Here is a 12,729-nt window from a genome sequence, read left to right on the forward strand (position 1 = left end):
AGAAGTTTTTTTGTTTTGTTGTTTTTTTCTTTTGTTTCCTTGAAGAGTGAATTTCTTCCTTTTACTTATGACTGATAAGATCATACATAAAATGTCACACCCACACATGCACATGTATGCGTGCGCGCACACACACACACATACATACATACATACATACATATATATATATATATATATAACCATACCGTTCTGTTACCTGAGCAGAAACAAAGAGATATGGTAAGTTTTCTGTAGTATCCTTTAAGTATGTTTTTCAAAAAATTCAGCAGAAGAACGAAGGTGGATATATTCTTTCCCATGTATGTCTCTTCACACGAGGAGGCATTTTCAGCAGACAAAGAGTAATTACTAGCACAGGGATCAGTCACGTAGTATACTTCTCTGAAGTCTGTAAGCCCTTGGGGGGAAACTGAGGTATTTAGTTGGTGACTGTGAAATGACTTAAACAAAATACAGTGAATTAGAGATCTTGAGTTGGACCTCTGTTTGTGTTTAATCGTCCAGCAAGAGGTCGGTTTCCTGCAGAGCCGTCTGCATGGGCAGACTGGCTATCAAATTAACACAGAGAAAAAAATCGCATTGTTCACTAGTAGGGAAGTGAAAAAAAAAAACAGTTGATAAATTAACAGGGGCTCATTCATTCTCTTTCCAGGACGTACACAGGTAAACAGGACGACAGCACGTGGTATCTGCTTACTTCGTTGAGTCTTTCAGTGACAGTCAACTGCAAGGAAAGATTTTACTCAGTAAACATCAGCGTGTTTCCACTCCTCCCCATCCTCCAACCTCCAACAATCAACCTGATTGTTCTGTATTTTCAGGGCAGGAGACGGCAGGGCTGAACTTCTGTTAACGCAGGGTGTCTCTATTTTAACCACTGACAGTTTTAAGGTACTGCATCGTTTGAAAGGAATGTTATTTTTTAACAACTCTTTCTTACACGCACAACACACACTTAACACTGTTAAACTCTCCACCTCCACATTAAAGTGATCACCTTCCAAGAACAAAATCCCTCCTTGGTGTCTCTCAGCACACAGGCTAAAAGAATGCGTTTCTATTTCAAAATCCCACCTGCGATTCTTTACTTCATGCTGTTTTGGAGCAAGCTGCCATTCTTTGTTTTTTTTCTTCCAGATCTGATAGGAAAGTTAGAGCCTGAAATGTGAATCAATAAGCCACACCGGTAACTCCTGTGTGGCAAAACCGGAACAGTGGAAACACGTTGTCTTCCTTGAAGTGAAACGCCAGTCTGTTCTTGCACGAGCAAACTGGATTAAGATAACGTCCCCTGGGGCTTGAGGATATTTCACAAGGAGACAGCATCTGACTATGACGCTTCTTTAAAGAAGGTAGCTTCAGAACATTACAGACTTCAGGATACAAGAGTCCTAACCCAAATATTCAGGCCAGGCTAAAGATGCAACTGTTATCGGTTGGAAGGTGCTGGATCGTACAGTGGGAAGTAGTTCTCTGTTGACTTACATGCCTTTAATGAATACTTTCTTACAGGAAGCAGATAAATAAGTAGCGCAGGATCTGGAGCTCCGGCTCTAAGCTGAAGTCCTGGCTGTGCTGTTGACTAGCTATGGGATCTTGGGCAATCATTTAATTTTGCTGAGCCTTAGCACGCCAATCTAGAGAATGGAGATACAAATTCCTATCCTGCAGTGGTTCTTAGAGGCATATGGAATTCCGTATATGGCAACAACTGTAATTTTTTAAAAAGCACTACACACAAATATTGTTTTATTAGATGGATCAGGACGCTGCAATGCCTTTTCAGAGTGAAGGCCACATGAACTGCGAAGTGGATGGAAAAGTACTCTGATAAATCATAACAGCTTCCATCTTCGGAAGACTTACTCTGTGCCAAACACTGTGCTACGTGCTTTCTATGCATTTTCTCATCATTCACAACCACCTGCAAGGCTAGTGGCGCTATTTCCATTTTTCAGGTGAAGGAACAGAGATATAGCGAGGGTACAGGACTTGCTCTTGGTCACAAAGTTTAGGAATGGCAAGACCAGGATTCAGACTCCACTCTGCTTGGTTCCAGGCCCAGGCTCTTACTCACCATTCTTTGCTGCTTGGTGCTTTATAGATACTGTAACGGCCAATCTTCACATGGCCACGTGGACCTCTGAAGATAAAACAGGCTCTGAGGTGCAGGGTTTCGTCAATAAGCACATGAGCAAACCGCTGAAACCAGCTTTGGTCCCGAACAGCAGAAGCGGCACCTAACAACCAAGAGGAAGGAGAAAACTTGGAAACCGGTAGGATTTGGCCCCAGACCCTCCGCCACACTCTGACTTGCAGAGAGACCTTAAGCAAGTCACATCGTCTCTAAAGCCTTGTTCTCCTACTAGTCTTAAGCAAGCTCAAGTCTTTTTAAGTCCAGCAGCCCCCTCCCGCATGGGACTGTGGCAGCGCTAAAACACCGTCTCCAAATACAGCCCGCCAGCTCGTCCTCCAAAGCTGCCCGTTTCTATGGGGCAGTTTGGTGGGATGGTCCAACGCAGACTTCTGGGGCTGGAACGTCAAGTTCTGGAACTCGCTCCCCGCACAAACTGGGGGAAGTTACTTGACTCTCTGTGCCTCGGTCTCCTCACCTGTGAAATCAGGGTAGTAACAAGACCTACCACGTAAGGTTGTTGTGAGAATTAAGACAGAGAAGGAGAAGCAAGTGGAACTAGAAATAGCACATGTACACATTCAATAAATGATGGTTATGATGATAAAAATAAGAAATCGGTTTTCCTTCAGCCTGTCCTAAGCACAGATGTGGCTAAGAGATCTGTCATGGCTCCCAAACGGAAGGGCTCCCGGATCCCACGCCCACACCCTGAGCTGTACGGGGCACATTCCACAGCCGCTAACCACAGAGGAGTCTGACGAATACTAAACCCTGAAAAGATGCCCTCGGATCTACGAATGGCATCTCCAACTGAACTGACCGAAGTGAGTGGTTTCAATATTTTCTGCCTTCTCCTCTGAGACCTCAATATGGGATCCATACCCTTGATTTTACGCAGAAGTTCATGTTATAGACTTTTTCTGATAGTAAATTGGAAGTTGAGTGTTTCAGAGAAAAAAAATCCAAGATCAAACACTGATGACCACCTAAAAAAACTTACTGGGGGATCCTCCAGGAACAAAATAAAACAAAGCTCCCTTGAGACTGATTTTTGAGCACAAGCCTCTACTTACATAGGGTGTCAAAGAAATCTGTAGACAGATATTTTCCAGGCACAGAAATCCTCAGGGGGCATTTGTTCAGAAGATCAGCACCTGGAATTTAAAGGACAGTATGAGCCCTTAGGAAACATCCCAGAGTTGACAGAGGAAACAAAGTCAGTTGTTTTCTCTCATTACTCCACCAGTGTGATAAAGAGATGAATTTTTTAGAAGGAGGAAAAAGGAGCACCTTCTCTTTCCTGCTTAAGACACACAGGTCAGGAAAGTTCCTGCCCAGCGAGCGGCACACGCCTCCTCAAGCTGGAGGTCTCTCTGTGTTAAGCTGGTGTGGCTGCGTGCATTTCACAGCCCCTCAAGGTGTGTTCAGCTAGACGTCTTATGAAATAAAGCACCATATGGACCCTATACTTCCAGTCACGGAGAAAGGCATGAAAGCAGCCTGCACAGGAGGCTTCTATTTCCAAAACTGGTTTCGCAACCTCCTGCCGCAGCGGCACATACTCCAGAGGGCCAGCAGAGGGCAGCACGAGTCTGTAAATTTGACCTTTTCCTGCTTGGGAATCAGGCGGAGGACAATCTAGAACAGGATCCGGGTGACACTCTCTCCTTTGTGGTCTAACTTTAAAGGTGGAAAGCACCTTTCACCACATCACAGGAGCGGGAGCCCAGGTCGTCGAGGTCTTCGTTCCTGAATGCTGGTTGTTCGAGGGAACGCTCGAGTCTTCCGCACACGGGACCTGCCCAGCTCCTGGGAGGGCTTCGGAGCAGCTCCAAGGAAGGTTCCTTAGGAAGGCCTGGCTCTCAAACGCTCACGTTTCAGCCAGCGAGAGGCTGAGTGACTCAGCAGTGCCATGCAGGAAAGTCTGTCCTGTCAAGTGACTGCCTATTGAAATGTCTAAGTTAATGATTACAACCCCTCGGAGGAGGAACTTAAACACAGCCAAGGCCAGAGAGCAGGCTTGCTCACCAGCGGACGCGTCAGACCTGGTTCACAGGCGTGACCTTTCAGCCGAGCGCTACTGAGCGGGACTGTGCTCAGGTGCTTCAAGATGCCGTCACAACAGGGACACACTATGTTAGGGAGATTCTTCAGAGTTGGGATTGAAATTCAAGAGGATCTTGACCAGTAAGAGAAACGGTTGAGAAAACCAACAGGTATATTCAGTAGTGTCTTACAACAGAAAAATCAATCTAAAAAAAATCAAGCAAGTGGAGAAGTACACATGGGAAGGAAGATCTATCAGGGTAAACACACACAATTCAAGCCGACGTGGAGTCACACACAATTCTGGAATATTTAAACAACGTTATAAAATGATAGCATGTTTCCAAAATTGTCTGATCATAAAAATGAGGATAGGACCCAAGTCAGAGAGGAGGAGCTCTTTCCCTTTTTGACAGTGGCTGAGACGTGCATCAGACTGTGGGGAATGCCAGTCTGCTGTTTTCTGGGAGCTTTTCAGTCTTTGGAAAAGTATTTGGAATAGTTCATTTAAGCTGCTCGGAAGTCCTCCTTCAATTAACCTTTTCTTGTAAAAGCATGTGATAAAGCCTAATTCTGCACTATGCTTCTTCCATCCTTGCTGTCACTTCTCTTGAGGAACTTGGGACCTGTGCCTGCAGCCTCTTATGACTTAGATGCACGGACATCATCTGCTCTTGGGGAGACCAGAGCACAGAAAGGTCTGGTCAAGAAAACTGTATGAGTTGGTGCTAAGGTTTCTTAACTATGAGGATGTAAGTGTGACAGAGGCATTTTCAGCTTCCCATAACTTCTCTGCCCTCCCCCCTTCCCATGAGCACTGGAAGTCTGTGCCTTCTACAGTTGCTCTAATCTAAGTATGGTGCTGAGGCTTGTACTGAGCCCATCACCAAAGGGGAGAGCGAGAGCCAGTGAGCACGCTTCGCTAACGGGACTCCTGCTGCTTTCTCGGGGTGGGGATGGGGGTCAGGGGTCAACCTACACTCTCCACTGACAGCCCCGTCACAGAGCCCCCAAAGGTGGTCTTCTTAGGTGCTCAGCGGTCACCCTTTTGAACTTTTAAGGTGTTAGAAGCCGACCTTTGTCAATCCCTGCTTAGAATCAACCTACCAATGAGCATCTTTTCCTTATCTCTGCCTTTCCTCATGAGCATTAGCTTATCTGAGTTAGTACTTATGCGCTGCCTTTTTAACCTCAAGTGCTATTAAGCAACCTCCCATTTAATGGCCCATTTAACTGGGAACAGAGAGACGAGCTGTATAAACTTTGAGATCTGAAAGACTAGGATTCAGATTTTCCCTCTGTCACTTGTTACACAGCTTGGGCACACTGTTTAACCCTTTTGAGCTTTAGTTTCTTTACTTATAAAGTGAAAATAATAATGTTAATTCTCAGAGTTGTGAAAATATAACTAACTCAAATGAGACACACGGTAGGTACACAGACCTTCAATAAATGTCAACTAACCCCGTCACCCCCAAGTTTCCCCGTGAGGGGATGGCTCATCTAACATTCTGGATAACAGTTCCTAAGGCATTATAATCAATATGTTAAAAGTTGGTGTGAAAGACTGAAATAATATTGGCCATCAGTACACAGAACCTGTGGGTCTGGGGGCTTCTCTGGCGGGAAAGGGTAGCACATAAGCCAAGGGATGTTGCAGCAAGGAGTCGAGAGTCCAAGAAAAGACAAGACAGATACAATCTGAAACTGGGATGAGGATATTCTAACCATGTCCCGCCATCTATTCACGCATCACGGATTCACCGAGATAACAACGTAGCAGGAGCTGAATGAGGCTCGGAGGACACGAGAGCAAGCAAGGCAGGTGAGTCCAGTGTAAGTAAACAAATAGACAGATGATGATAGGATGTAACAAGGGCTCCAAAGGAAAACAGCCTGTATGGGGGCCAACTTAGGGCCACGTCCGAGGGAGGGGCTGGGACAGTCATGGCTTTCATTGTGGGATTAACAACAGCAGTGCTACAGAGCCACGAGTCACTTCTCAGTACTACTGATAAAGACAGATGCTTCAAAATCAATCAGCAGGCACTCACTGATTGCCTCCTAAGAGCCCGGCACTGGGCTAGACACTAGAAAACCAGGTAAGGAGATGACGTGGATGCACTTGCACACGACCTTACAATCGAACTGTGGAGTGACATCTAACACACAGAACAGGTAAGTTGCTGCAGGGTGCACGCAGAGGAGAGCACAGCAGTCATTTAGGGCTGGGTGAGTGTGGGGCTGGCTAGAGGGGGCGGGGAGGGTGGGGTTCGAAGCGGAAAGGGGCCTGAGCTGGGCTCCACAGGCGTGACGTGGGCAGGTGGAAGAACGGGAGGGTTTCCGGGAGGGGATGCTAGCATTGTTAAACGTAGCAGGGGGGTGAAATCAGTGAGAATGGGGGAATGCCACTGCATTTGGGGCCTTTGGGAAATTAGACTGCCAGGGATTTGAGGCCACACAGGACTGCAGTCGGGGTGTGTGTGTGTGTGTGAGCGTGAGCTCACGTATGTATTCCCCACACGCGCACACTCACACAGTGAAAGTTAACTGAGATCTGGGGTGGCAGGAGATGAGAAAACACACGAAATTTATGAAGAACAGAAGAAACAGATGTTTGTTGGATTTTACGTGGGAAGCGCTATGCTGGAGACACAAAGTGAACAAGACAGGGCGCCAGTCCTCATGGCCTCAGCAGGCTAGCAGGGGTCCAGACAAGCAGGCAGTTTTTCTGACAGTGGGTTAGGTTCTAGGACAGGGGAAACTCTAGGGGCTATGGGGCCCACAGGTGAGGGACCAGATTTTGGGGTCAGGATAATAAGCTTTCCCAGGGCCTCCTAACTTCCTCCACGTCTGCAGAGGAGTGGGCAAGAATATACTAGGGTGGTCGGTTCCTTTGGGTTCCCCAGAGAGACTGGGAGCCCCTTTCTCAGGATGCCTTGATGAACAGGGTATACGGGTACCCGTCTGTGCGGAATGCGGGCATCTGGGGCGCTGGGTTACATCAGCTGGAGATGCAGCGCCTGCGCAGCTCAGATGCTGCCCTCTGCAGGTGCGCAAGACACTCGGGGAGGGGCAGCTCCACACCCTCCGCCCCAGTCCCTTCGTCTCACGAGGGTCTCACGAGGCCCGAGGCGCCTTCGAGTCCCATGAGAATACAAAAACCTTAAGGAGAACCCCGTGCAGCTTTCTATTCCGTTTCTCCAGCTTACCGTGTAATTTTCTGCTAGGAAAATTTTACCCACGGCTTAAATTTGAAACATTTGCTAGATTATAATTTTTTAAGCCCATACAAATAAAGCCAGTACTTAAAAAATCCGAGGCAGACGTAGTTAAACCACCGCCCAGGCCTTCCCTGGGGCCACCTCTGTGTGCAGCACGTGGAGGGACGGCCCAGCGCCCTGGAGCGCGATGCCCGGGAAAGCTGGCAGGGACACGGCCAAACGCTTCTTCCCACCTCTCTTTAAAATACATTGTCTACCTTAAGAATGAAGACAACATAGGTGATGGGGAGGAAAACGTTGTTATTCATCCCGTAAAATCATGCTCAGAAGCAAAACACAAGCTGACTGCCGTCCGCGCTGTCTCCCAGGGCTGGGAGGACGGAAGGCGGCACTTACTGTTGTTGGCACTACGGGATGGCTCCTCCCACGAAAACATCTTGTCGGATGTGCTTCACTGATACTTCTGACATGTTTAGTTAACGCAATCATCGCGCGGTTAACACAACAAAGCGATCCGTAACAGCTGCCTCCGCGCCACCTGGAAGGACCCTGCAGCATTTGCCCCCCCACCACCACCCCGCGCCCCCCACCCCACGAGGCCTTGGGTGGGAAACTTCCTTTGACTGGGTTTTCCTCCTCAGATGAGTAACTGTATCCCTCTCTTGGTTCAGGGTGTTGTCCTTACACAAAGACAGGCGACATCGTCCTCCTAGGGGATCGGGGAAGCCGCTGGCAGAGAGCTAGGGACCTGGCATGTCCTTCTCTGCAGCTCTTGTGGACACGGAAGTGGGGCAGGGGGGTGTCGGAGGACATGGTGGCGCGTGGGCCCAGCAGGGGTCACTGGTTCACGCCGGGGCTCACGGGGAACCGAGTCCTTTCCCGTGGGCTTCTCGAGGCCTGGCCTGCAGTCCTTGGCCAAGCAGGGAGGGTGAGTCGCTGCTCCTCCAGCGGCGGCTCCCCTGCCCCATCTCCACCGCCCTTCTATTCCCAGGAGACACGTGCAAGCTTCTAGAGCATCTTCTGAACATCACGTTCACTCAGTGCCCCGCGGAGCACAGTGTGCTCTCAGAACACTGCTCAATTCTGTCTCCTGTGGGAAGGAGTCGACGTTTGTTTATTAAGAACCAGCGTGAAAAAAGAACCAGCGTGAAATAAGTTAATTCTCATCCAAAAAAAGAAGGAGAAAGGGGTCTATCAAGTCTCCCATTTCGGCACACAGATAGAAATTCTATCCTTTCTTATTTCTGGAAGCCCAGGAGCTAATAAATTCACCAGGCTGACAAAGGAGGTCGGGCGGAAGCTGTCTACACAAGTAAGTAACTGATTTGTTTCATTCCGTACAAATGAGGTTCTCCTTTCTGACCTAAGCCATTTTCTAAGCATCATCCAAGGGCAGCAGCCTCTCCCGCCAGGCTGGGACACGAGCTGTGTGGACAGAGGAGGGCGGCCCGGCTCCCACCGGCCTCTCCTTCCCGCGCCGTGACCTCCGGCCGACCACGGCCCCTGGTTCAGTCTCCTCATCTCTGAAACAAGCAGCTGTCTGTGACAGTTTCCCTTGTGCTTTAAAATGATTCTAAGATGTGACATGAAGTGTGAGGCTGGTCTCCACTCTGGCCGGCACCTAAGGGGCTTCAGTCGTAAGCCCATGAGTGGAAAGTGGCCCTGCCAAGAAAGAGACATTCTGAATCACTCAAAACCATGAAGAATGTTGGCTCTGACTTCAGAAGGGCAGGAAAAACAAATCCATGCCCAGACGGGCACTTGCTGACTGGCTGTCTCTGCCTTTTTAACTCCTCGGGGCCTGAGTGCTTCTCAAGAGCCTTCTGACGCTCTGATGCTTCAACGCCGTCAGGCTGGTACCCTTTGCCGGCTTCCTTACAGGCGGCCATGCCAAGTCCGGGGCGAATGCTCATTAATCTTTCTGTATGGTCACTGGGATTGGCTTTTTTGCAACTTCCACCCCCAAAGCAGATTAGTTCTCCCTCCCAACACAGGTCAAAAAATAAAGAATAAAGCTGCCCTCTTTTTAAAATCCTCTCTCCAAACTGCACGCTCAAATACAGTGAGTCTAGAGATTCTTTAGATTGGAATGGATTCTAGAACCAACTGACCTCTGACTTCCAAATGCATTTCAATTTGGCCTTTATTGATCTGAGATCATAAAGGTTGTAGGAATCAGGATATGGCTCTGGTTGCTAGTAGAAGCTGCATTAATTCTTCCCGCCTTCGAGAAACTGGGAACACTGTGGACCGTCCATAGTTTTGTGTGGCTCACGGAAAGTAAACAATATAATAACAGAGAAAACCCAACTTCCTGGTCACAGCTCACAGCATCTTTGGCAACTAAGTAGCGAGTTCCCTGGCCCTGCTGAAAACTGCCCCAGGGTGGTCAGAGCATGTGCATACACCCAGTGCTCAAGACAATTTGCCCAAGAAAATGACTGGGTTTTTGCCTTCAGGGACACTTCAGCTGTAGAGAATAGCTGGGCACACGATGTGTGAAGTTTAAAAAATGAAGCTTTTTTTTTTAAGTTAAAGAACTGCATACTCAAAAAGCAAGAGACGTGATGCTGTTTTCTCCGATTCTGAAAGCTCACAGTGGCCACAGCACAGTTAACCACACAGAGCATTCGCATTCAGGCAACTGTCTGATTGTCACCAGACTTGTTACGGCCTTATAGGAACTGAGCAAGCCGGGAGTATTTCCTAAGAGCTATTCAGTTGTGAAAATGTAGAGGGCCTTCTGTTTTGTCTTTTGGAAAATCTAATCAGCTAAAATGATGACTTGGTAGTCAGACTTGCACTTCTTTTGCTACTTGAAAAAGGCTTATTTTGCCAGGCAAGGAGAGAGATTATGGTTAACTGAGGTCATCTCTATTCATTGCTGTAGTAAACAAGCCAGACTTAAACAAAACAAAACAAAAACACCAAAAACAAAAACAAACAACACTACATTTTTATCTTCTCTGGGATGAACTAAAAGCACCATAATTTTTTAAAAACAATAGCCATCAGAGTATCTATGAATGATAAAGAAAACTTAAAAAAACCTTAAACCTCATTTGCTCATTTCCGAGAATATCGACAGCTTAAGATATCTCTTCATATCATTTTATTCCTTAAGCTCTCTTAATTTACAAGGTCTAACAGAATCTTAAACCATCGTTTTAAAATCCGCTTCATTCCATTCTTAAAGATATCCGTAAATGGATAATTTTGGTACGTTCAAATGAAACAACCACAGCCCGTAAGTATAATTGTGAGAAAAACTCTTTGTACTTTGCCAAAGATACCAGCTAGAAACTACCATTAGGACAGTTTCCTTTTTGGTCTTCAATTGCCTTTATTTCACTTTCCTATCAGCTCGGTGACACTCTAGATGCATAAAGCTTTCTCCGCAGCTCTGGCGGTGCCCTGAGAGCCTTGCAGAGCCGGGTGAGGTGGAGAACTCCCGGTGTGCCAGGGCACCGTTCCCAGGGCGGTGACTCAGCTCTGGAGGCCACCTGCTGCAGGGGTGCTGCCACTTTCCGGGTCACTGCCAGTCACGAGGGTAGAAGGACAGGACAGAGCTGAATGGACCCAAAGAATCAACAGCTCAGAGCCAGGTCAAGGGCAGCGTCAGAAGGAAAACCTTTGTTTATAGAAAGTCCAGCCTTTCCAGGTGAGGCTCTGTGTAGTAGAGGGGCTTCACACCTGGGGGCTAAGCATCTTGGTCACCACCTGGGCCTCTGGCTGTGGTATAAAATGAAGGCAGGGCCACAGGGCAGCTCCCACTTTCAACACCACTTTGATCAAGTCACCATGGTTTTCAAAAGTAACAAAGGGCATCCGCTGCCAGCAAGATAGCCCATTGCTTTTGAGGTCTTTCCTCCGCCTAAGTCCAAACTTTCTCCAGGGCATCCTCTCGACTTCCTTTAGGTAAACCCTCTGCTCCAACTGAAATCGGCTGCCTCCCTCTGGTCTGTTTTTCTGTTTTGAGAGGCTGGGTGGGTTGCCAGCAGCCACAGACACTGAGCTACTCCACCTGGGATCCTTCTCATTCTTTGCCAGTTTCAGGTGTACAAAACCGCTAAGGTTCAGTTCAATATTCCCTTCTCGCTCTACGGAGCCTCCCTGGACCACTCGGGCATGTCACCCTCTCCTGCACTCACAGCACTTAACATCTTAACCGTGCAAAGCCAACCGACGTTTACTCAGTCCTTCCAATGTGTTAAGTCCCTTCAGTCAACGACAAACATTTAAGGGACGTGTGCTCCACGTCAGACAGCATGTCAGGTGCTCCGAGTATGAAGGGAAAAGACACCGTCCCTGCAGCAGGAGTTTACATCCCTCGCAGGACAGAAGCACGCGAGCATCGCCACCTAGCACGTGGAAGGAGCTCTGCCTGCAGACTCAGCAGGCTTTACGGAGGAACTCTAGGCTGAATTTTGAAGGAAAAGGAGGGTTTTAACGGAGGGACAAGGTTGGACAAGGAAGGAAGGCGGGTGCTACAGAAATAAGACGGCGAGTTCTCTTCGGTATCTCTGCAGCTTTGGGTTGAAGGGCTGCGGGGCACACGGGGCTGGGAGGTGGGCCGGGGCCTGGGCGTGAGGGGCTTTGCACTGGCCGAGTACCTACATTGTATGAGGTGGATCAACAGGGTGTGAGAGAGGCGGACGGCAGGGCTGGCTGGGGTCAGGAGTGCTGAAGGGCTGAGGCACTTGGACATACATTATCATGCTCAGTCACCACCACATTCTTGAGCTCTTTGTTTGGCAATTAATCACACACTGCCTTGTGACACGTTCACATCTGCTATCTCGTTCCCTAACGTGGCCTGCATGCTCTGTCTTCTCCCCAGCTAGACGGTCAGCTCCTTGCAGGCACAGAACAATGCCTTCTCTCTGCTGGCCCACAGTGGCCAGCGCAGTGCCTCATACCCACAGACGGTCAGAAACACACGCCTTTTTTTTTTCTTCCCTGTTCTTTTTTTTTAAATTGAAGTACATTTGATTTAACACAGGTCTTAATTGACACTTCAGGATGTGCTCTTGCCGCCTGTCAAGTAAGTAATTAAGTCCATCAGCAAATAATTCTTGAGACCTAGACTCTGGATGGTACTTTGGGCACATATCAAAAAGGTGTGCAATATAGGTGGGTGGGTCCTGCCATGGAGTCTGGACTCTTCCACAGAAGCATTCTGAGTGAGCAGCAGGAGGGCGGGCTGGAAGGAGAGGTTAGCTGGCCTGCTCCGCGAGGTGATGGACTTCTCTTCACCCGCACTGACTGGCTGTGCCTTTACTCTCGGGCCTGGAGCTTAGCTTAGTTCTTTCCCGAGCT

At 48.2% G+C, this 12,729-nt stretch overlaps 1 long non-coding RNA gene across 1 annotated transcript; it reads right to left on the reverse strand.

The window, feature by feature from the left end:
• Window positions 1-652: 652 nt before the first annotated feature.
• On the reverse strand, window positions 653-3,365 carry LOC137768562 (uncharacterized). The gene is made up of 3 exons (XR_011074759.1): window positions 3,214-3,365; window positions 2,081-2,243; window positions 653-727 (listed from the first exon to the last, which is right to left on the reverse strand). It is a non-coding gene; the product is annotated as an uncharacterized lncRNA (long non-coding RNA).
• Window positions 3,366-12,729: the final 9,364 nt, after the last annotated feature.

Source organism: Eschrichtius robustus, chromosome 8, assembly GCF_028021215.1.
Source record: "Eschrichtius robustus isolate mEscRob2 chromosome 8, mEscRob2.pri, whole genome shotgun sequence".
NCBI lineage: Eukaryota > Metazoa > Chordata > Mammalia > Artiodactyla > Eschrichtiidae > Eschrichtius > Eschrichtius robustus.